The sequence below is a fragment of the Physeter macrocephalus genome, chromosome 20, assembly GCF_002837175.3.
Source record: "Physeter macrocephalus isolate SW-GA chromosome 20, ASM283717v5, whole genome shotgun sequence".
In the NCBI taxonomy this organism is placed as follows: domain Eukaryota; kingdom Metazoa; phylum Chordata; class Mammalia; order Artiodactyla; family Physeteridae; genus Physeter; species Physeter macrocephalus.
The window spans coordinates 72,844,094-72,868,169 of NC_041233.1; the positions used below are offsets into that span (position 1 = coordinate 72,844,094).

The 24,076-nt window shown below is 47.1% G+C and overlaps 1 long non-coding RNA gene and 1 other non-coding gene across 2 annotated transcripts in view; both read right to left on the reverse strand.

Moving 5' to 3' along the window:
• LOC129391677 (uncharacterized) overlaps positions 1-24,076 on the reverse strand; it is a 60,758-nt gene that overhangs the window by 9,948 nt on the left and 26,734 nt on the right. Inside the window, exon 2 of the long non-coding RNA XR_008616315.1 lies at positions 8,524-8,617. This is a non-coding gene — a long non-coding RNA (uncharacterized lncRNA). The remainder of the gene's footprint in view (positions 1-8,523; positions 8,618-24,076) is intronic.
• Positions 20,306-20,378, reverse strand: TRNAR-UCG (transfer RNA arginine (anticodon UCG)). Its single transcript has one exon. It is a non-coding gene; the product is annotated as a tRNA-Arg (tRNA).

Here is a 24,076-nt window from a genome sequence, read left to right on the forward strand (position 1 = left end):
TCCGGAGCCTGTGCTCCGCAACGGGAGAGGCCGCGGCAGTGAGAGGCCCGCGTACCGCAAAAAAAAAAAAAGAATTTCTCCATCTGGGAGCACACAGGTGGGTATGGGTGAGGCCAGTGCACAGAACAGGAGTGGGATTGGTACCAGTTGTCTCTACCTTGTCCTTTGCCACCTGGTGACACACCCTGCAGGTACCAAACCTGGTGGGCTTTAGAAAGGACACTCATTTGGGGACCAGCACAAACGAGGGCACCCTGTCCTCTTCCTCACGTCTGCAGAAACTCCACTGGCTTTTATTCCCATCCTCAGGGGACCCTGTTTCCTGGGAGGCAGCATCTAGGGTTTTGGACCTGGCTGGGCAGAGGATGCCCGAGCAGCCTCCCCGTCCCACATCACCATTTGTGTGGCTGAGCCCGAGGCAAAGCTGCATCAAACCCACAGCTTTGAAAACACTCCCAGACGCCTCTAACTGGACCCCTTCATTTCATGGAAGACAAAACTCAGGTTCACAGCAGGCACTGGAGCTACTTGCTGTAGAATCCGAGAGTGGTCAAGGGCTTTTTCCCCCATACTGCCACAGGCACCTTCTAAGAGTAGCAGGATGAGTTCAAAGTGGTTCTACCAAACAGCTGAATGGCCACGAGCAGCTTCTCCTGGATGGAAGGGGGGCGCCTAAGCCAGCCCGCCTTACCCTCGCCTCCACTCCTGCCCATCTTGATTTGTCAGTTACAAGTGCCAATCATGTGCCTATGTGGACAGGAATGGACGCCTGACCCAAGAGACTCCCATCCCTTGGCTGGCTGGTTCCTGTAGCCTGGAGAGGACAGACAGGCTCTCTGTCCCAGGGACCCCAAGAACTTGGGGCATTCAGCCGTGGGGACGTGAGAGCCTGGGGGATGAGGCTGCCCTTTTGGGTCCGGTGCTAAGTCAGCGAGCAGCTCCTGAAATATGGAAAGAACAGCCTTCATTCCTTATTTTATGGTCCATTTCGAGTCCTCATGGGGCCTGTCTTGAGACGCCTGTTGTATCTGTACAATAAACTCCCGTTTATTGGAAATGGCTTTTATGGGGCTTCTCTCCCTAAGACCAAACCAGCCTAAACAGAACTCACTTATTCCACATCGGTGCATAAAAACCGATGGGTGAGTTCCACGCAGTGAGCAAAACAGAGAGGCAAGGTGAAAAGAGCACATGCAGTCCCTGTAGGTCAGAGTCACAGCCCAAGTACGGCCCCTTCTGAAGTAATCGCCAACAAGAGGGTCTGGAGCACTATCACTGTACCTAGACCTGTACTAGAGAGGGGGTGAAAAGTTTGAGATATGCTGAAATCAGAGCAGTATGCCACAAAAAGGAAGAAAAAGGCTGCCTCGTGGTTTGCAGGGTGTGGGTCCAACCCCTTGCAGTCCATGAAATTACCTGGGACTACCAGTCAGCTTTCTAAACCACTAGTTGCTCCTGCATCAGCTCCTTCTATGGCTCCCTAGTGCTAAAGCCCTCCCACCTCCTCACTAAGGCACCCAGGCCCTGAGCTGAGTCTTCAGCCAACTCACTTCCTCCTTTGCCACCTGGCACCATGCCCCACTTCCACCAGCAGCGGGAAGATCCCTGAACAGCCTCGCTCTTCCACACCACAGCTACAAAGACAGGGCACAAAGCCCACCCACAGGTGACCTGGTCTAAGACTTTGCCTCTCAACTTACCACCATCCTCAATCCCTAACTCAGAACACAGTCAGCTCGGCCTCGGGCACCTGCCAGCCTAGGAATCCCTTGTCTGGCCAAGGTGAGAACGCTTGCAGCCCAAGGCCCAGTTTACAGGACAATCATAACCGCCCCCCCACCCACCCCACCCCAGACTGGTACGCTGGCAGAAGAGGCCGTCCAAACCAGCACCACATAATAAAACACATCTCCCTTCCCTACTCCAACCCCGCCAAACTGGCCAAATCCAGGTCCCATGGGAAAGCAGCAGCACAGGCCCTCTGGTTTCTCAACCAGCCGCCCAATAGGAAAAAGCAGTTAGGCCTCTTTGGCTCCAGGTAGAATCCACTTTCCCTGTTTCCTATCCCAGCCACAAGGATTAGAGAGCGTGTTCCCTTGGCTGACCCTACGGCTTTACCGTTTAAACTTCCTCACCTTTAAAAACACACAAGTTATGAAAGGGAAAGAGAAGCTCATTGGATGGTGGCTGAGCACTTGGGAAGGGCTCTCCTGGGTAAAAACAACCAGCATTGTTTCTAAAAGTAGGTTAAGGATCCAGATTGCTCAGGCGCACAGCAGCCTCAAATAAACCTCCCTAAGACGGTGCGCACAGCTGTTCCACCTGAGGACATCCTCCTGGGAGAAGCCAGGGAGGCCCTCTGTCTCCAGCTGGTCCCCGGCTCAGCTAAGGACACAATTTCATCATGGGGCCCCACTCCCAGGACCTTATTTAGTTATTTGTTGTTTCTTTTTTTCAAATAACAGGATCTTTTATTTTTTTGGCCCCGCACAAGGCATGCGGAATCTTACCTCCTCGACCAGGGATCGAACCCGCAGCCCTTGCAGTACAAGTGCGGAGTCTTAACCACTGGACCGCCGGGGAAGTCCTTCAGGACCTCATTTAAATCTAATCCCCTCCCAAAGGCTCACCTCCTAAATATCACTGCACTGGAAGTCAGGGCTTCAACATATGAATTCTGGAGGACACACACGTTCAGTCCACACGCCCACTTTGAATTAAAATCCTTGCTCTTTCACTCACCTGCCCAGGAGCCTCGGCAAAGGCCTGCTCTGCCCTGAGCCCCAGTTTCCTCATCTGTAAAACAAGGCTGGTGATGCCTGGCTCAGAGAGGCGTTAAGAAGATTAAGGAAACTAAGGAATAGAAAGCAGGGAGGACAGAGCCCAACATGTGAGCAGGACCCAAAAAATTATGGGCAGGAGGGGAGTACTTTGAGACCCAGACACACGTGCTTGATTCACAGAGGGAAGGCTTCCTGGTTCCCAGCAGAGGGGGTAAAATGGGTAAAGGCTGCCACTTGTCCCAAGAGGTTGCCGTGAGCCCCCACTAGCCCAGCACACAGTAGCACAAAAGGATGGAAAGCATCTTGGAGTCTGCCTCCCAACTAGACACTGAGCGCCCTAGGACAGGTCTGCACCTTCCTCTTTGGACCCTAAGATCCTATACAAATTATTGTTTGTGGTCAGTAATAGCAACAATTAATTTTTTTTTTAAATAAATTTTTCGGGGCTTCCCTGGTGGCGCAGTGGTTGAGAGTCCGCCTACCGATGCAGGGGACGCGGGTTCGTGCCCCGATCTGGGAAGATCCCACATGCCGTGGAGCGGCTAGGCCCATGAGCCATGGCCGCTGAGCCTGCACGTCCGGAGCCTGTGCTCCGCAACGGGAGAGGCCACAACAGTGAGAGGCCCGCATACCGCAAAAAATAAATAAATAAATTAATTAAATAAAATAAATTTTCTTTTTATTTATTTTTGGCTGTGTTGGGTTTTTGTTGCTGTGCGCAGGCTTTCTTTAGTTGCGGCGAGCGGGGGCTACTCTTTGTGGCGGCGCGCGGGCTTCTCATTGTGGTGGCTTCTCTTGTTGTGGCGCACGGGCCTCAGTAGTTGTGGCACGTGGGCTCGGTAGTTGTGGCTTGTGGGCTCTAGAGCACAGGCTCAGTAGTCGTGGAGCACGGGCTTAGTTGCTCCGCGGCATGTGGGATCTTCCCACACCAGGGCTCGAACCCCTGTCCCCTGCACTGGCAGACAGATTCATAACCACTGCGCCACCAGGGAAGTCCCAACAATTAATATTTAAGTGCTTGGTAGGGGCTAGGCCCTGTGTGCAACACATCCCATGCATCATCTCAATGGAGCCTCAATATTCTTCCCATTTTGCAGATGAGGAAACTGAGTACATAGTGGTGAAGGGAACTATTCAAGGTCAGACAGCTCTTAAGTGGCAGGTGGAAATTCAAACCCAGGTCATTTGACTCCAAAAAGGACCCCAGCCTCCACTCTTGACCTCCACTCAACCGCCTGCCAAAGGCATATTGTTCTGCTTTCATCTCTTTTTGGTCCTGTTCTATCTTTCCCCTCAACAGCCCAAGCTACGAATCTGATAACCTCTCTCAGGCTTCCAGTCTTCCTGGTAGATCTCACACCATGTTGTGGAGCTGGCTTACATGGGCACATGCCAATTACAAACGTCTTTTCCCATCTCCTGTTGAGTGATGTCAGGTGGACAGCTTGAAATCAGCTATGGAGGGAACAGTCACACCATGGAAACACAAATGCTACAAATCACGACATTCTTCTTTCCAAAGAGCTGGTTGTTAAATGTTTACCAGCACACGTCTGGTCTCACAGCTACACAGGTGGTTGAGCTCTGTCTGGCCTCTTGCTCAAGAGGCCTCCGTTTAAGTTGTAGCCTCAAACCTAAAATTGCTCTTTCTGTCTGATCAGGTTTTGAATTCCAAAACCCAACTGTGAAAACTGAAGATCAAAGAGACACATCACACCATGACGACTCAGGGTAGCCCTAGCCACCAGGAAAAGGGAGTAGGCACTGTGAGTGGATAACTGTCGTTTCAGTCCACCCAGGGCCTCTCTCTCTGCTGAAAAATTGTCCTGCCCCCACTTACTATGCTATGCTGCCAATCAGTGCCCTGCCACCTGCATATGACTCATAGAACCGCAACCCCTGTTCACAAGTGTGGACACAAAACCCAAGCAAGGCTGATCAGAATGTTTTAATGACATCTGATATATTGGTGCTGGCACAGGAAGTCTTTCTTTGGGGGGATGGCAAATCTTAAGGACAAGGAGCAGCTGGCCATCTTTCCCATGATGGCGAAAGAGATGAGCTGTGTCAGGAAAGAAAGAGGCCAACACACCAAGAGAAGCAGAGCCAAGAGCTTTGGAAGGCGGGGAGACAGGAAACAGAGAGGGACCATCACCAGATGACATCATTTGAGCCCCGCCCAGAATTAAACAAAACTAAACTAAGTTCCCTAGGATTGATTTGTTTGTTGTTTCACTTAAGCTAGTTGGAGTTGAGCTTCTGTCACTTGAAATGTAAAGAGACATACCTAATCACAGTCATCCTGATGAAATTCAGAAGAACCAGGCTGCAAAATGACACAGGAATAAATTGAAAATACCAATGACAGCACCCAAGGCAGCATGTGAGCAGCACATTTTGATAACAAACATAGAGCCTCTTGGGGCACGTGGCATTTGAGAAAAGCAACGCTGTGATTCTCTGAGGTGTCCGGCCATCTCTCTCAGAATGTGTGTTACAGAAAAAGTCCCACAATTAGTAATCAACCAGGTTTTTAATACTTGGGGGACAGAGAGGAAGAGAAGGGGACAAGAAGTAAAGATTGTAGAGGAAAAGCTAAGAGCATAATGGAAAAGAGAATTTCCTTCTTAGCCAAGCACTCAGACTTTTAAGCTAGAAAAGTTTAAGAATTGCCTATTCCTGTTTCCTAAACTAAGGGGTCTACAGAGCAGTATCCTAGGAAATGCCAAAAAAGAGACGGCCCATTAAAAAAAAAAAAAGTGGATTCCATGTCCAAATAATTTTGGAAAACTTGATTTATACAGTGAAAAAGAATATTTTATTCCTCTGCAGGACTTCTCAGAGCCTTTGATATAAGAATGTACATTAAGAATATCCAAGGAGGGCTTCCCTGGTGGCGCAGTGGTTGCGCGTCCGCCTGCCGATGCAGGGGAACCGGGTTCGCGCCCCGGTCTGGGAGGATCCCACATGCCGCGGAGCGGCTGGGCCCGTGAGCCATGGCCGCTGAGCCTGCGCATCCGGAGCCTGTGCTCCGCAACGGGAGAGGCCGCAGCAGAGGGAGGCCCGCATACCACAAAAAAAAAAAAAAAAAAAAAAAAAAAAAAAGAATATCCAAGGAACCCTCTTACGCTGTGGGTGGGAATGTAAATTGGTATAGCCACTATGGAAAACAGTATGGAGGCTCCTCAGGAAACTAAAAATAGAATACCATATGATCCAGCAGTCCCACTCCTGGGCATATAGCTAGACAAAACTCTGATCCAAAAAGATACATGCACCCCTATGTTCATAGCAGCACTATTCACAATAGCCAAGACATGGAAACAACCTAAGTGTCCATCGACAGATGAATGGATAAACAAGATGTGATACATATATACAATGGAATACTACTCAGCCATAAAAAAGAACGAAATAATGCCATTTACAGCAACAAGGATGCAACTAGAGATTGTCATACTGAGTGAAATAAGCCAGAAAGAGAAAGACAAATACCATATGATATCACTTATATGTGGAATCTAAAGTATGCCACAGATGAACCCATCTATGAAACAGACACAGAATCATGGACATAAGAGAACAGACTTGTGGTTGCCAAGGGGGAGGAGGTTGGGGGAGGGATGGAGTGGGAGGTTGAGGTTAGCAGACGTAAGCTATCATATATATAATGGATAAACAACAAGGCCCTGCTGTAGAGCACAGAGAACTATATTCATTATCCTATGATAAACCGTAATGGAAAAGAATTTTTAAAAAAAGAATATCCAAGAAAAAGCTATAGTAAGCAATATTTCCCAAAATATTTGACCATAGAACCTTTGTTCTTGGATATACCTATTAACATTTCCTGTAATGGTGTTTCACGGAACACTTGTCCTAATTTGGTTCTGATTTAGAAATGCACACTTAAGCTGCCATCAGGAACGCAACTTGTACTTCCAAGTTCCAAGAGACAACTTAGCGCTACTCCCTGGTGGGTCAACCACCTGCCAAGTGTCTCCATGTGTGAGGGGGGAAATCATTAACTCACACGCAGACATCTGACAACACAAAATAGGGGTAGTACAAAGGTCAGAGTGAGTTACAGAATTAAAGAGAACTTCTGAGGATAAAATGTAAATATATCAAAGGAGGTTCATAACAGAATCATACCCCCCAAAATATCACTGGGTCAATTTTAACTTCATTGCCTAAAATGATGGTACTTCCCATTCTTGAAGCAGATGGGGGGAAAAAGAGTTTAAAAGATTCAGAATCAGAATCACACAGATTCTGGATCAGATATTAATTAGCTTTTTAAAAAACTGACCTCTAGAAAAGGTTATATCACATATCACATTATATGCCAGAGAAAAAGGTCAAGGCCACTTCGTGGCCCATGGTCTAGAACTGTGCTGTCCAGTACACTAGCCACTATTTGAAGCTGAATATTAATTAATTAAAATTAAGCTAAATTAAAAATTCAATTCCTCAGTAGCACCAGCCACATTTCCAGTGCTCAATAGCCCTCTGTGACTAGTGGCTACCATATTGGGTAGCACAGAACATTTCCATCATCACGGAAGGTTCTACTGGACAGCACTTCTCCAAACTCTCTGACTCACCTCCCTGGTCACAGCTGAGTGGCCCAGACCAGGCCACCTAACCCAAGGGCAGTCGAAGGATGGCCAGGAGGTCTATAGGATGATCTAAATCGAGGACTTTGCCCAGTAGAAAGGCAGTGACTAACTCGCCAACCAGTTTGTCTCTTTGGGGAGTCTGAACTCAACAGAGTCAGTGAGTTGTAGTGGGAACATAAGAAGAGACACAACAGCAGAATTACAAAGCAGAGAGGGAAGCTACCAGTGGCGAGAGCCACCAGTGGAGAGAGCCGTGCTGAGAGAGGGAGATAGGGAGCAGCTGGAAGGAAATGTCTACTATCTGAGGCGAGCACACCTTGACTATCACAGGTTGGCCCGACTTCCAAATACCCTTCACCTGTGACTCTGTCTGCCAAAGCCAGCTGTCCCTGCACACGGGGCAGCTGCAAGTGCCACGAACAAGACCCCAGCAGCAGCCTTCAGCCTGTGACATGGGAGATGGTTTGCAGAACCCAGCCGTCTCGCCCCTCGTGTGGGAGAAACCTCAGGCATGTGTTCTGCACTGGTTCTCGGAGTTCCTAGTGGGATAGAGCATGAGCTGCCCCAAATGGTAAACTGCTCGATGGAACACCCTTTTTTGGCTTCCTCTGTTTTCCTCTCACCTCTCCACTGCCCTGCTGGTGTTTCCTGGGACCATCCCCCAAATAAACCACTTGTACTCGAATCACTGCCTCAGAGGCTACTTCTGGGAGAATCTGAACTAAAACAGGTAAGGTAAACAGAGTAAGTCCTTGTACCTTGCAACGCAGAAAGCCAAGCATATGTTGGCTCTGATCAGTTTGGAGACTAGAATGTAATAAAAGACAATGAACGTTCATACATCACTGATGAGAACGCAAAATGCTACAGCTCTTTGGGAAACAGCTTGGAAGTTTCTTATAAAGTTAAACATACACTTACCATATGACCCAGCAATCCCACTCCTAGATCTTTACCCAAGGGAAATGAAAACTTATGTTCACACAAAAAGCTGTTCATGAATGTTTATAGTGGCTTTATTCATAGTCACCCAAAATTGGAAACAACCCAAATGTCCTTCAGCTGGGGAACAGATAAACAAACAATGGAATACTGCTCAGAAATAAAAGGGAACTTACACACATGGCAACACGGTGAATCCAAATACAGTATGCGAAGTGAAAGAAGTCAGACTCAAAAGGCTGCATTCTGTGTGATTTCTTCTGTGATATTCTTGTAACGACAAGACATAGGGACAGAAAATAAATCTGAGGTTGCCAGAAACTGGGGCTGGGGAAGGAGATGACTATAAAGGAATCTGGGGGAATTTCAGAGGGTGATGAAAATGTTCTCGATTGCGGTAGTACTTATATGACTATATGTATTTGTTAAAATGTACAGAACCATGTGATTTTAAAAGGTGAATTTTATATCTTATTGAAATAAATGGGGAAAATAAAAGATAATAAAGACAATACTCTAAGCAAGGGCCCCAAACATGCTCTTGGACTGGTTGTGCCATAACCCGTCACGGCAGCTCAGGTGAGATGTAAATAAAGACTTGCAGGCCAGTCGGTCAGGCAGCCCAGCCCATCCACAGCATCCCTTCATCCATGGACTCAGCCACTCTGCCCCAACACTCTCGAGATATGACGTACTCCCACCTGTAACAGTGCCCCCAGGGGAGTCATGTCAGATTTGGGGAGCTGGGGGAGAGGACATTCCCCTTCCCAATTCAGAGTCACTGCTTCAAGCTTCTCCTTAGGCCAGTACAGCCAGCCTACCAAGGGGAGAATGTTGACCAAAGTTTCCATTAGACAAATTAGAAACAACTTCCAAACACTCACCAGAGAACACAAGCAGACATCGGAGGCTGTGATTAGAGTTAAAATGAAAGGGGCATCAACAGACACATAAACGAAATGTGATACATCCACCCAACGGAATATTACTTGGCCACCAAAAGGAATGCAGTCCTGACACCTGCTACCACATGGATGAACCTTGAAAATGTCAGACTAAGTGAAAGAAGCCCAACACAAAAGGCCACATATTGTATGATCGATTTATGTGAAATGTCCAGCAAGAGAGGACACAGATTGCCAGGAGCTGCAACAGGGGCAGATGGCGAGTGACTACTCACAGGTGTAGGGCTTCTTTCGGGGATGAAACTGTTTTGGAATGAGATAGTGTTGACAGTTGCACAACATTGTGAATATACTGAAATTCCCTGAAATGTACACTTTAAATGGTGAATTTTGTGGTATGTGAATTATATCTCAATCTTTTTAAAAAAGGAAAGAAAAGAAATATGCTCGAAGGCCAAACTCTCATTACCAGAGACCCAGCCACTAGGCCAGAGTCCGAGGAAAGTGGCTCAGAAGGCTAGGGAACGGGTCGGGGTGGGAGTGGGGAGGAGAGGGGTGTGCTGTGGCCCGGTGTCACCTCCCCAGACCCACAGGCCTCGACCTGGCCATGCCGACCATAGGTAAGTTGCCTAAATTCTCTGATACTGAGAGCCTTTCGGCAAAGAGCAGGAAGGGCCTGGAGGACGGAGGGTGGGGTCTGGGTGGTGACGGGCGATTCCTGGAGCTGGGGCTCTGCTTCTGCTGGCATCCCATACGTGGCGTCTCGTTCACAGCCGTTTTCCCCGTTAGACAGGAACCCCTGAGCACAAGACCCAGGCCCGCCTTGCTCACCTCTATGTCCGCAGTCCCTGGAGCATGGGTGACGCTCAGAGTGACTGAACAAATGAGACCAGAGTGGAAATTAAAATCCTGTCTAAAACTTGTCACAATACATGTCTGAAGACTCAAGCAGCACAGGATAGACAAAACCTTCTTCTGGGTTTCAAGAGACAGGATTCAAACTCTAGTTGTGCAACCCTGGGTGGGTCGTAGGTCTTCCTTGGCCTTCAATTTCCTCTTCCTTTAAAAAGAGTTATTTGGCCAAGATGACCTTTCAGCACCTCCCCCAAACTCAAGCACTGTATGATTCTGAAAGCATTTTTCCAAGGCGCTTAGAATTAAGACAGTGCCATTGCAGAGGGACGGTCACCAGCCCAGAAGGCTCCATGTGTGCCTCCTCCTTTCTGGCTGAGGTTTGGTTTAGTCTAAAGGCAAGAGTCAGAGGAGACACATCAGCTCCATTGACTAAGGCATAATATTTTCCATCAGGTGTCACAGCATTCTGTACTTTTTCCTTTTCCCCAGGGGACTCCCAAAAACTGTCCACACAAGCATCTGAAAATAATGTGTCCTGTGAAATAGCATGCACACATGCACACACACACATCCCCCCTGGGGCAAAGAACCGCCAAGAGCCCAAACACGAAAAACGCTCCAGGCCCCCCTCCCCAGGCCAAGCTCCAGAAGCTGTATCCGGGAGATGCTGCATTTTTCTGGAATTGTGTCATTATTCACAAAGAAGTTCACTCTCAGGCCTCGCATCCACCCTAAAGCTGGGTTGGGCTGCCCAGAGCCACAGTGAAGAAAGAGCTGGCCACTCACACTATTTTTATGGTGAGCTATATGACCTCCAAACAAGCTGGGTGTATGCCAGGGACGGAGCCGGGATGCTGGTCCAGCCCTGGAGAGGCCACACATCACACATCAGGGACCAGGCTCACACAGAGCTTGGACTCAGTCAACGGGACACATAAAACAGAGCAGCCGCATCGAGGACTCCAAGCTTCCAGTTAAAGGGGGAACACAGAGCGCAGGCTTGTCCCGCTCCTCCACAGGCCTCCAAAGGCAGGGTCCAGGGGGCTGTGGAGACCATGACGCCGAGAGAAGCAGACATCAGCAACCTGGTGTGGCAGGTTTTCTGATGCAACCCAGAACCTGAGAGAGTTCATGGTTGCCCCAATCCCCCATGCTCTTCCTTGGAATTTGGGGATTCCACCAAGGGCCAATGTAATCTACTCTACTACTGAGCTCTACCACTGAGCTCAGAGGGGCACTGGGTGGTGTGGACACCACTGCGTCGTCCCTGGGCTGTCACCACTGAGCTGTCTCCAGGCTCAGAAGGACATGGCAGCAGTACTCCCTCACCAGCAGGTCAGGACAGCCAGGGTCTGAAACTAGCCTGGAGCAATGAGATGGTCAAGGAAAGCCAGGCCAGCATCCCCCACCGGGCACAGGACAGGACCTCACAGTCCACACTGACCATGACCGTTGCCCTCCAGGGGCCATCACTTTCCCTAAACACTCCTGGCCTTTGGGACACTTGATTTACTGGCTCCAGGGGAAGAAGATGACTTACTTGATAAATAAATCTGGACAAGTTCCAAAGTTCAAACCTGCAACCAGGGTCTCATCTCTCAATTTCTTCAGGAAAGAGAAATGCTATTTATTGGGCTCTCCTCCAAGACCCCATAAACATGTGGCAAAAACCAATGAATGAGCCCCCCCAAGCCCCTCACTGAACCCCACTAGTCAGGAACTCACAACTAAAAGCAAATTCAATAAGGCCACAATTCCACCTGTTAACAATCCCACCTTTGCCTGTAAGTCAGGAGAAAACAGAAGAATGTTCTACAGGAACACAGGAAGGTGGCTTTATGGGAAACATGAGGACAGAGGGGGGACTCTATTTGCCTAAGGTCACACTGCTACTCAGGGTAGAATGGAAACCAAACTCAGGCCGCGTGACTCCTGGACCAGTGCTCTTCCCGCAGCGCCCCAGTGTAGCCACTGCACCCAGGCGTCTGGGTGCTCTGGGGGCCGGTGGAGCCATATGTCCCAGAGAGAGGCACTCATAGAACCTCCCACCCTCAGCCCTGGGAAAGGGCTGTGTTCCCGCTCACTGGGATCCAGCTGAGCCTCTCCCAGGAGTTTCACCATCTCTGCCCTCAGATTCCAAAAGGGGAAACAGCAGGGCAGCTCTCTGTCTATCACAGGCCTGGGCTGCCAGGGATCAGAGCGTGGTGATCCATCAGTTGCCCCCGCCATCAGGACCAGAAGCTGGGGCTGCCAGGCTCCACCCCACACCGACCAGATGGTTTCCCTTCCACACACCTGTCTCCAAGACGGTCTTACTACTGACACACCTGCCCGTCAGCATACCTTGCAGCACAAGCAGCGACAGGGACCTGCCAGGGAGAGTGCTGGCTGCAGCACTTCAAGCGAAATGCTTTATTCCAGGTTCCCGGGCCTGGGCGAGCTTGGCACACCTGTCCAGATGTAGCACTATCTCAAGGCAGGTAAGGGTAGGATGAAGAAAACAGGTTCCTGTTCATGGGAGAGCTGCAAGTGGGAGAGGCACAGGGCAAAGGAGCAGGATGCAAGTTCAAGACCACCAAGATCAAGGCCAGTGGCTCTCAACACTGGGACACCTGGCAGTGTCTGGAGTCATTTTTGGCTGTCGTAACTACAGGGGCGTTACTAGCATCTAGGGATGCTGTTAAACACCCTCCAGTGCACAGGACAACCCCCACAACAAAGGATTATCTGGCCCCAAATGTCAATACTGATAAGGCTGACAAACCCTGCTTTAGGCACATACCTTCTGGAAGGCTTTTTCTTTTACTTTTCCCCAGGCCCCTTTCATCATCGCTGTATAAGACGGCAAGAAAATAACACGGGAGCCTGACAATTACAATTCAGATAAACGTTCACAGCCTGTCAGAATGGAAGTTTGGGCTTTTCATCTATTACCATGACTGTCAGTCACTGGGATACAGGAAGGAAGCCCAGCCTTTGAGAAAATAACTTAGAGCAGAGACAGCTTTAAGAGGAAGTTCTCAGTATGTTCTTAAAAAGTTTAAGCATCACAGAAAGGCCTTGGTGATGCCATAAACATCCAACTCGTGCTACCTCTTTCATTTGATTAAATAAGCAGCCCTCTGACAGGGGCTTTCAGATATGGCCTGCTTTTTGTTTTAACGTGGTTTTTTTTTTTTTTTTTTTTTTGACTTATTAGACTACTTTACTTTAACGTGGTTTTAATCAGGGGATCGTGGCTCTTCATTCCTTCGGGAAATTCTGTCAAATGTTTCACATTCCTCATAGAGAACAACTGTCTGTACAGGTTAAGATCCCAAGTTTTAAATTGTGGGGCAAGTGGCGTTTTGTTGTTTCTTAATGTCAGTGTGAGAAAAAAAAAAAAAGTGAAGAAGGAAAGAATGCAAATGTTCGTCAGTGAAAACACACACAAAATCAGAAACATTCTTCCCCTCATGTACAAGGTTAACAATATCTGGGTAAATTTGCTTCATGTTTTGCAGACCGCTGATGGAACATGAGAAATGCTATTGCAAAGGCCCCTGGCAGGAGCGCCGGGAGATGCCTAAAAATAGACATTTTACCCAAAGGGGGGTGATCTATTAGAACTGCATCATTCCCAGCATGACTGAGCAGCACAAACTGTGACACTGAGGCATGAAAAATACAGTAACGTATGCTATGACAAATGCTCTTTACTTGAGAGCGGGAGGAGATAAAGTCGGCACTCCCTTTGAAGCTCACTGCCAATTTTCCACGTAGCTCATACCCAGTTATCAAGATGCTGATTTGGGAGAGTGAGGGGAGAGGATGGAGAGTCTGACATCTCCTTATCCCTTCCTGGAAGTAAGGGAGTGGCATCAGAAGTTTTGTGGACCTTGTGCAAGTTAATTTCTCTGAGCCCCTTGGTTTTCATCTGGAAAAGAGAGGTGGCTATGAAAACTTAAAATGAGAATGTACAGGCCCAGGGCTCAGCACAGAGGAGGCCCTCACTCAACAACTGTGAGTTCATGCTGATTGGAGGGGACACCTTTCCAGGCACGGTCGACCCAGAGATCTGGGCACAGCACTCAGAGGGGAAATTCTGCCTCTCAAGAGTGCGTTTGGAGCCCAAAAGGACCCAACTCTTCGCAGACTCGGTTTTTTTTTTTTTAATCTACTCCGTGAGTCCCTATCCAGCTGGTCAGAAATGTGGGACAGCAGGGACTCCTTGGGAGCAAAAAGTGGTAAAGCTGTTCTGGAAAGCAATTCGGTAGCACTCACCAACATCCCTCCACCATCAAGTCCACTTCCGGTGTCTGCAACGTCCCTGCACACGTGCACAGAGTTGTGATAATGATAATAACGATGGTATAATAGGAGCCAACCTTTACGAAGCATTTAAAGAGTTCTAAATGTTTCACATGTAATTTATACACATACATTTGACACATTATAATCTGGTATAATCTACATGTGATATTTATTTGATATAGAGAAGTAACTTCACCCTACAAAGTAGGTCTTTTTTTTTTTTTTAAGCTATATTTGAACAAAGTAGGTTTTATCATTATCTTTATTTTACGGTATAGAAAGTGGAGACATGGAGAGCTTAGTAATTTGCTCTAGGTCAGGGGTCAACAAATGTTTTCAGTAAGAGGCCAGATGGTAAATATTTTAGGTGGACCAGATGGTTGCTGTCACAACTATTCGACTCTGCTGTTGCATCATGAAAGCAGCCCCAGACAACAGTAAACACATGAGCGTGGCTGTATTCCAACAAAACTTTATTTATGGACACTGAATTTTGAATCTCATGTAATTTTCATGTATCAGGAAACATCTATCTGTTGATTTTCTTTTTCAACCATTTGAAAATAAGAAAATCATTCTTGCCTCATGGGCCATACAAAAACATGAGGAGGGTAGATTTGGCCAGAGGGCTGCTGTTTGCCAACCCCGCCCTGGGTTTTACACCCCTGTCGCCCGACCCCTCAAGTGCAGTCCCATTTCAAAGCCAGGCAGTCTAGCTCCAGAAGGCAGCTGTGATGTCATGCCTTCATTACTTCATTTAACAGCAAAAGGAAGGACATATAAATGCTTCAGTAAGTTACGCATGCATATTATGAGATGTGTTGCGGCACTGAGAGACACGCACACGTGGACTGACCAGCAGCAGATCTGGACGCCTGAAGTGAAAAAAGCAACTTGTCCATCGATATATACATTATGACCCCATACGTGTATTAAAAATAAAAGTAATTGCGTATATTATGTATACATAAATACACACTTATTGGTGGACATATAAACAGTGAACATAAAGAAACGGGTCTAGAAAGAACAGGAAACCTCATGGGCAGTGAGGGCGGCGGGTTGGTGGCGGTGAGGGGAGGTTTGAGCTCTCCTGTGAATGTATGCTGCTCTATAATTTGAACCTTTTACATCCCAAATGCATCCTTCTATTTCTTGTATAATAAAAGGAAAAAAAAATTGAGGTCCTAGTTACAAGGCACTACTACTGACATACTGTGAGCTCGCTGAGCAGTTTCCATGTACTTGGATCTAAACAAAAGCTGGTTATAATTAATTACTGAAGGACAAAGACATTCTTTCCAGAAGGGAAAACAAACAAGCCAACAAAGGTGGCATAAGCTATAGCAAGTAAACACAGCTATGTCTCTCTCTATCAATAGCGATTTTTTTTAACTGCACATGTGTACAACCTAACCTTCTCTAGACACCATTAACCTTCAAACCAAGGATGTCGGTTGTAAACAAAGCCGTCAAGGTTTTCATCTGGTGTGTGATAGTCCAGGCCTAGCTTTCTTCCCTGCATAAACTTTAATTTATGAAGTTATTTTGGTTTGCTCCACTGGCATGAGCACAGCTAAAGGGGGAGTCATCGACTGGGGAAATGAGATTTCCCCCAGTGCCAATTTTTAAATCCAGCCTCCAGGTCATCTTATTTTTTGGATGTTTCTCACAGTCACATTTTTTGTTTGTTTTACGTGAAAGAGCACATTCCCTTTCCCCAAGCCAGGTTTACCATTTTCCATTGCTCTTATTAAACGCATCTTATTCAAGTGGAATGTTCTCAGAGTTTCCGCCTTTCACTGGCCCGGGGAGGAGGCGTGGAGTGGATACCCCAGGACGGTCACACGGACTCTGCACTCCAGCTTGCCTCTGCGTGCCATGCAATCACATCTGCAGAACGTAAGAAGGTCCAAGATCCCACTCTGACCCCAGGACTCCAGACTTTTCTCATCTGGAACAGACCCCCATGAGGCCCTCAGCCAGTCCCTCTGTGCCCATTAAAACAGCAGCTGCCAAAGCAGACTCTGATGGTGCTAAAATGCAAACCTGGGAGGAGCCCAGTCCTTCGCAGGTGACATTCTCATCAGAGCTGTGAGGGCCTTCTGTTGACCAAACAATGAATGTTTTTAACCCTGAGCAACACCTGGCTTGGAAGGTCCAGGAGGGAGCTTTAAACCTCAACTAGGCATGCCATGCTAGTCTCAAATCCGTGACACAACTGTATGAATTGCTAAAACTGGCAAGACAAAGCTATCCTAGCCAGCATTTGAACCCAGCCAGCCATCTTGCAGCCTTCAGACGTCATCTCTTCCGAAGTGGCCATGACTGATTTCTTCAGCTGATTGATCTGTGATGGATCATCACTTGCCCCTTTGAACAGGGCAATTCTAATTCCTTGCTTTTGGGATGGGATCAATTTTATGTTTTCCAAATGTTCTCCCACCACATTAGGAACAGAAAATAAACTGTTATACAATCTACTTTAGATATATAGTTTTTTTTTTATGATGTTTACCCTCTTACACTTTTTGTTTTTTAAAGACACATTCACCCCAACCTTCATTGGGGCACTATTTTTTTTTTTTTTTTTTAAATTTGGCTGCGCCAGGTCTTAGCTGAGGCACACAGGATTTTCGTTGCCACGTGCGGGATATTTAGTTGCGGCATGTGAACTCTTAGTTGCCGCATGCGGGATCTAGTTCCCTGACCAGGGATCGAACCTGGGCCCCCTGCATTGGGAGCGCAGAGTCTTAGCCACTGGACCACTAGGGAAGTCCCTACCCTCTTACGCTTTTAAGCGCACGATACAGTATTGTTAACTACAGGCACGATGTGTACAGCAGATCTCCAGAAGTATTCTTCTTGCATAACTGAAACTCTATACCTATTAAACAGCACCTCCGCATTGCCCTCCTCCCTCCAGCTCCTGGTAACCATTCTACTTTCTGCTTCTATCCATTTGACTATTTCAGCTTCCTCATATAAGTGGAATCATACAGTGTTTGTCCTTCTGTGAAGGGCTTATTTCACTTAGCATAACGTTCTCGAGATTCGTCCGTGTTGTCTGTCGCATGTGGCAGGATTTCCTTCTTTTTTAAGGCTGAATAATATACCGTTGTGTGCGTGTGTGTGTGTGTCTGTGTGTGTCTGTGTGTGTGTGTCTGTGTGTGTGTGTCTGTGTGTGTGTGTCTGTGTGTGTGTGTGTCTGTGTGTGTGTGTGTGTGCACGCGCGCACACATTTTCTTAATCCATTCTTCTGTCAAAGGACATTTAGGTTGTTTCCATCTCTTCGCTATCGTGAATAATGCTGCAATGAACATGGGTGTGCAAACATCTCTTTGAGATCCTGATTTCAATTCTTTTTGATAAATACCCAGAAGTGGAATTGCTATCATATAGTAGTTCTATTTTTAATTTTTTGAGGACCCTCCATACTGTTTCCCACAGCAGCTGCACCATTTTACATTCCCATCAACAGGGCACAGGGGTTCCAATTTCTCGACATCCTTGCCAACACTTTTTATTTTTTGTTCTTTGATAACGGCCATCCTAATGGATGTGAAGTATTATCTCACTGTGGCTCTGATTTGCACTCCCCTGGTGATTAGAGATGTTGAGTATCTTTTCATATACCTGTCAGCCATTTGTATGTCTTCTTTGGAGAAATGCCTATTCAAGTCCTTTGCCTTTTTTTAATTGGGTTATTTGGTTTTTTGCTATTGAGTTCTAGGAGTCCCTTATTTTGGGGGGATATTAATCCCTTATCAGATATGTGGTTTGCAAACATACAGTTTACTTCAGAGCAGTGTTTTATGGCCTATTTGAATACAAGATTTTCAGACATCTGTATCAGGAGTCAGCAAGATAATGCCTGTGGGCCAAATCTGGCCCACGTCCATTTGTTTAGGTATAGGCTATGGCTGCTTTCAAGCTACCATGGGCAAGTTCAGTAGTACCACAGAGGCCACCCAGGCCACAAGCCTAAAATATTTACTATCTGCCCTTTTCAGAAAAGGTTTGCTAAACCCTGGTATACAGGATCAAGGCTTAAATGCAAATGTCTATTTTGGCCCCAATCATAATGTAACAGGAAGGACAATTCTGAGTCAGACTGTTCTCTTTAAACACTGTGATTTTTGTGACTGGAAACAACTTTAAAACCCAAGCTCCTACCACCCAGGACTATAAGTTACTGAGGAGTCTCTGGCACTACCAGGAGGTGCCTATTCTTACACAGTTGGGGTGGACAGTCGTGGTTTTCACTCTGTGGCCCTCCTTCCTCCCTTGCTCCAACAGCCATTCAATCTGACCCCCTGCCATCACTCCTTCCCTCCACTCCAGGCATCAGGCAGGCAAGAGATATCGTGCTACCAAAAAGTGTATTTTCCAGGACTTTCCGGCTGGTTTTCCGAAAAGATGCTCTCTTTGCACTGGGGTTGCTAAGAGGGCTGCTATGGGACCCCCTGAGCAGCCAAGAATTAAGTGGACGAGAGAGCAGCAGAGCTGCGAGGGACAGAAAGAACCCAGGTACATTGTTTGAATCCTGGACCCAGAAATCCAACAGTACCCTAGATTCCCAGACACATGAGGCCACAAATTCTCATTTTTGTTTAAGCTAGTTAGATTTGCATTTCTGTCACTTGCTACCCAAGGATTTCTGAGCACTGCAGTTGTGATCTTTTCATGTTCTACTCCTTGCAGTTAAGAGTTCACAGATTATTTTCCATGTTTCTGCATTATCTTAATAATTTTCACCTTTAATGGGTATATAACCCATTAGATGGGACAAACCTGACCTGGCTACCCAGCCTACTGCTACAACACAGATCCCACTGGGTGCCATAATCCAGACTTGGCAAACCTTGCACACGGCACAAGACACAACCGGCAGAGTACCATGATGCCATGGGCAGCCCTTGTCATGCAGGAGACCACCTCCGAACAGCCAGGTGTCCACCTAACCAACAAGCCCAGGTATTGCCTGGGAACCAATGCTAGCGAGACTATCTTCCTGGCGTCAATGAGTTACAGCCTGTGGGTGTTTAGCTATGAAAGCCCAACAGCAACCCTTCCCCTGCCTAGACCTCGTCCCCCACATCCAAGACTCCACGCTGTCGGATTCCCCACTAAGCAGTAAAACTTACCCACTTAGTGCTCAATCTTTGGTCTCTTAGCCTTTATTTTTTTCTTTAACAGAGGGTAAGTTACTTGTGTTATTTGCAAGCTTTTCCCTCAAGGAGGCAAGTTCCAGATCAAGGCAGAGACCATGTCTGCCAGACTACCCCAGTCACCCCAGTGCCTGGGACCAGAGCAGGGCTCAGTGCCTGTTTGTTGGTGGTTAAATTAAATGAATGAATGAATATATCCTAAGTGCCGGTCGCTACGCCATTTTTCACAATCATATATATATAACACTGCCTCTTTCTACAGTTACGCCAGCTTCATTCTGGCAAAAGACGTTCCCAGAGAAGTTTGTGGTCAGCAGTGTAGGACAGAATTTGAAGAAAGACCTGTGTTAGGAAAAGCTACATTTTGGCCAAGGCTCATTGGACCTGTCAGCTGCTGACAGGGCTGGGAAGAGAGTGCACTGCAGGCCATCTGTCACGTGTCCCTGACGCGAAGTTGCTCGAGGGTTACTACTCCCTTTTGCCCACAGGAAAGAGCCCTCCTTGTGACCACAAACGGACCACAGGCCAACCCCTCACGTTGGCATGACCCAGCCCAGCTTTGCCCTCCTCCATTTGTTCTCACAGAAGTCCTGGAAATAGGTGGTGGTACCATCCCTAGTTTATAGGTGAGGAAACCAAGAGAATGATTTGCTATAGGTCACTCCGCCTAGGAAGTGCTGCACTAATTTTTTTTTTTTTTTTTTGGCCACGCTGCACATCATGCTGGATCTTATGTCCCTGACCAGGGATCGAACCTGTGCCCCCTGCAGTCGAAGTGCAGAGTCCTAACCACTGGACCGCCAGGGAAGTCCTTTTTGTCTTTTTTGGTGTTACATTAATTAAAGGAGGAGGTGGCTGAGGCAGCCTACATAAGCCTACCAAAATCTAAGCCTGTAAGTGCCTCCAGGTTACGAAATTAAAAGACTAAGGACAAGCAATCACAAAGAGCCAACTGGGCTTTAAGCTTCAGTCAACTGAGTAATTCCCTTTCTTTGCTTTCGCAGTTTCTCTCTATATAAAGTCCCCCCTACCCCCAAGTCAGTGGAACACTCCTAACTGCTTCTGGTTTGGCACTGCCCGATGGGAACTGATTTTTGCTCCAATAAACCCTTAAAATTTTTAATATCCCTCAGTTTATCTCTTAACAGAAGTGACTAGAGCCCAGATGTTTTTCAACCCCTAAGCCACACTCTTGCAATCAACCGTGGTCACAGATGGACCAGTGGCCCCAGCAAAGGCGTGAGAGTCTGGCACCAGCCTGCTCCATCTGACCTCAGAGCCCTGTGGCCTGGGCATCTGCATCCTGGATGTTCCAGCTGGCCAGCATCAAGTCATGAACCTCTCTGCATCCTCTTTCCTTTCAAAACCCTGCTTCCGAGGGGTCTGCCCAAGTGGACAGAAGGCCCTGCTTCCGAGAGGTCTGCCCACATGGACAGAAGGCTGCTACAAGCCCCCTTTCAGCCCCTGCAGCCCCTGCATGGTTCGGGCCTCTGACGAGGAAGCTCCGGATTCTTTTACTTCATTCTCCTTGGGGTTTTTTGGTTTTTGTTTGTTTGTTTTTCTGTTTGGTTTTCGTTAATGAGCTTTCTCAATAACAAAACTTCCTCTCTTTCGAGAAAGAAGTCAGGCTCTGAAGGTTGCAGAGGTCATTTAGGTTACAAAAAAGAAATATATATATATATATATATTTTGAGTGGGGGCTGCGTTGGGTCTTTGTTGCTGCGTGGGCTTTCTCTAGTTGCGGCGAGCAGGGCTACTCTTCGTTGCGGTTCGCGGGCTTCTCATTGGGTGGCTTCTCTTGTTGCGGAGCATGGGCTCTAGGCACACGGGCTCAGCAGTGTGGCTCGCAGGCTCAGCAGTTGCGGCGCACAGGCTTAGTTGCTCCGCAGCATGTGGGATCTTCCTGGACCAGGGCTCGAACCCGTGTCCCCTGCACTGGCAGGCGGATTCTTAACCACTGCGCCACCAGGGAAGCCCTATATATATTTTTAAGTGGAAAATCATGTTTTTCAAATGGCTTGGTTTCAACACTGCCTCCCCAAACAAAGTTTTCTACTGAGTGTTTTCTGCTCTTTCACGGTAAAGTGACTATGTAACTTATTGTCCAAACAGGGACCCTTTTAAGAATGAAAGGGGACACTATGAATCCTAACACTGGCCATATGATCACCCTTCTTTGCGGGGGTCACCACTTCTCGACGGGGCCCAGGAGAACATGGCGAACCACTTCCAGACAGCAAACTGCATTCGGTTATTTAATGTCGGGCCCTGGAATAGTAAACAGCCATGCAGTCCACTTTTAAATAAAGAAGATTCTCTTCACTCTGCTCTATGACACTGAAACTTGAGCATCTAACAGAAGGGAGGTGTTTCTCTGTTTGCTGCCCAAGAAGCCAAAGGATCCAGCTTTAAGGATCTTTATTTTCTAGCAGTAATTCTAATGTGCTGAGACTAAACCTTTGTAGTCCCCGAATTTTCTCAGGCGGTGAGGAGTGGGGTGTCTAGTCCCAGAACAAAGAGGGCGGGGAAGATCACTGTGTCCATCCCAGCCCCCAGGTGTGGCCACACCCATCATTCCAGATGGAAGCGAATCCCTGCCCTTTACACACACACACACACACACACACACACACCAGCCTGTCATCTGGGCAGCCTGCACCCAGAAAATACTCAGGACATGAAAAAGAAACACACACACACATCCCCCTTCCTCCCCAGCTCAGCAGGCTCCCCTCCTAGCCTTTTAATCCCCAGGCAGATTGCAAATGGAAAGACAGGAAATGCAAGATTCAGTGCTTGAGCCATTTCCATCTTAACTCCAGCCCTCCCCCACCCCAGCCTCTCTTCCCTTGACAGACAGACAAGCCATTAAGAGCTCGCCCATAATAGTCTTTCCTGTAAGAACTTGTAAACAGCATCCTTGGAGCTTCAGCTTGGGTATTTCCCAGCTCACTTGTTTCCATTTCCTTTGTCGTGGAATGTTCCCATGGGGAGTGGGAGAAGCTGATGGGAGGGTCTCTCCCCCTCCACCTGCCTTCCCCGGCTCCCCATCTCCTTCAGTATCCTAGAAGTTTAAGGGTCTTCCCCTTGAACACTGCTGCTGTCTCTCCTTCAGTATCCTAGAAGTTTAAGGGTCTTCCCCTTGAACACTGCTGCTGTCTCTTAGCTTTGTGTGTTACTTTTTGTTTCCTTTAAAGAAGCCCTTCCATCCGGTATACTGGAGACTCCAGATAATGCCTGCCATGGCCTTCACTCCAACACATTCCGACTGCTAAGTATTCATACAGGGTTCTCGCCAGTTCTCAGCATTAAATGAACAATATCTGTGCCTGCTGAAATTATGTTTTAAGTAAACCCTGTGCCTGCAAAACTGCTTTTTTTTTTTAAAAAAAAAAGGGAGAACTTGTTTTTATTATATAACTTAAAGTTTTCAAGGCAAATATATTATGGAAAAGGACAGGGGCCCCAAACCGGGGGTTGGTCAGGTGACATAATTGAGTAAAGGGGACTTGGCATGAGGCAAGAGGGAATAGTGGGGTCTGTGGTGAAATGTAGTGCCTGAAACCTTGCCCCAAAATAGACAACCATACGCAACTGTACACCGATGTTGCTACGTAAAAACTCTATTTCATAGTGCCAGAACTTCCAGTTTTCTTTTTTTTTAATTTTTAAATTTTATTTATTTTTTTATACAGCAGGTCCTTATTAGTCATCAATTTTATACACATCAGTGTATACATGTCAATCCCAAGTGCCCAATTCATCACACCACCACCCCCACGCCCCCACGGCTTTCCCCCCTTGGGGTCCATACATTTGTTCTCTACTTCTGTGTCTCAATTTCTGCCCTGCAAACCGGTTCATCTGTACCATTTTTCTAGGTTCCACATATATGCACTAACATACGATATTTGTTTTTCTCTTTCTGACTTACTTCACTCTGTATGACAGTCTCCAGATGCATCCAGGTCTCTACAAAGGACCCAATTTCATTCCTTTATATGGCTGAGTAATATTCCATTGTATATATGTACCACATCTCCTTTATCCATTTGTCTGTCAGTGGGCATGTAGGTTGTTTCCATGACCTGGCTACTGTAAATAGTGCTGCAATGAACACTGGGGTGCATGTGTCTTTTTGAATTACGGTTTTCTCTGGGTATATGCCCAGTAGTGGGATTGCTGGATCATATGGTAATTCAATTTTTAGTTTTTTAAGGAACCTCCATATTGTTCTCCATAGTGGATGTATCAATTTACATTCCCACCAACAGTGCAAGAGGGTTCCCTTTTCTCCACACCCTCTCCAGCATTTGTTGTTTGTAGATTTTCTGATGAGGCCCATTCTAAGTGGTGTGAGGTGATACCGCATTGTAGTTTTGATTTGCATTTCTCTAATAATTAGTGATGTTGGGCAGCTTTTCACCTGCTTCTTGGCCATCTGTATGTCTTCTTTGGAGAAATGTCTATTGAGGTCTTCTGCCCATTTTTGGATTGGGTTGTTT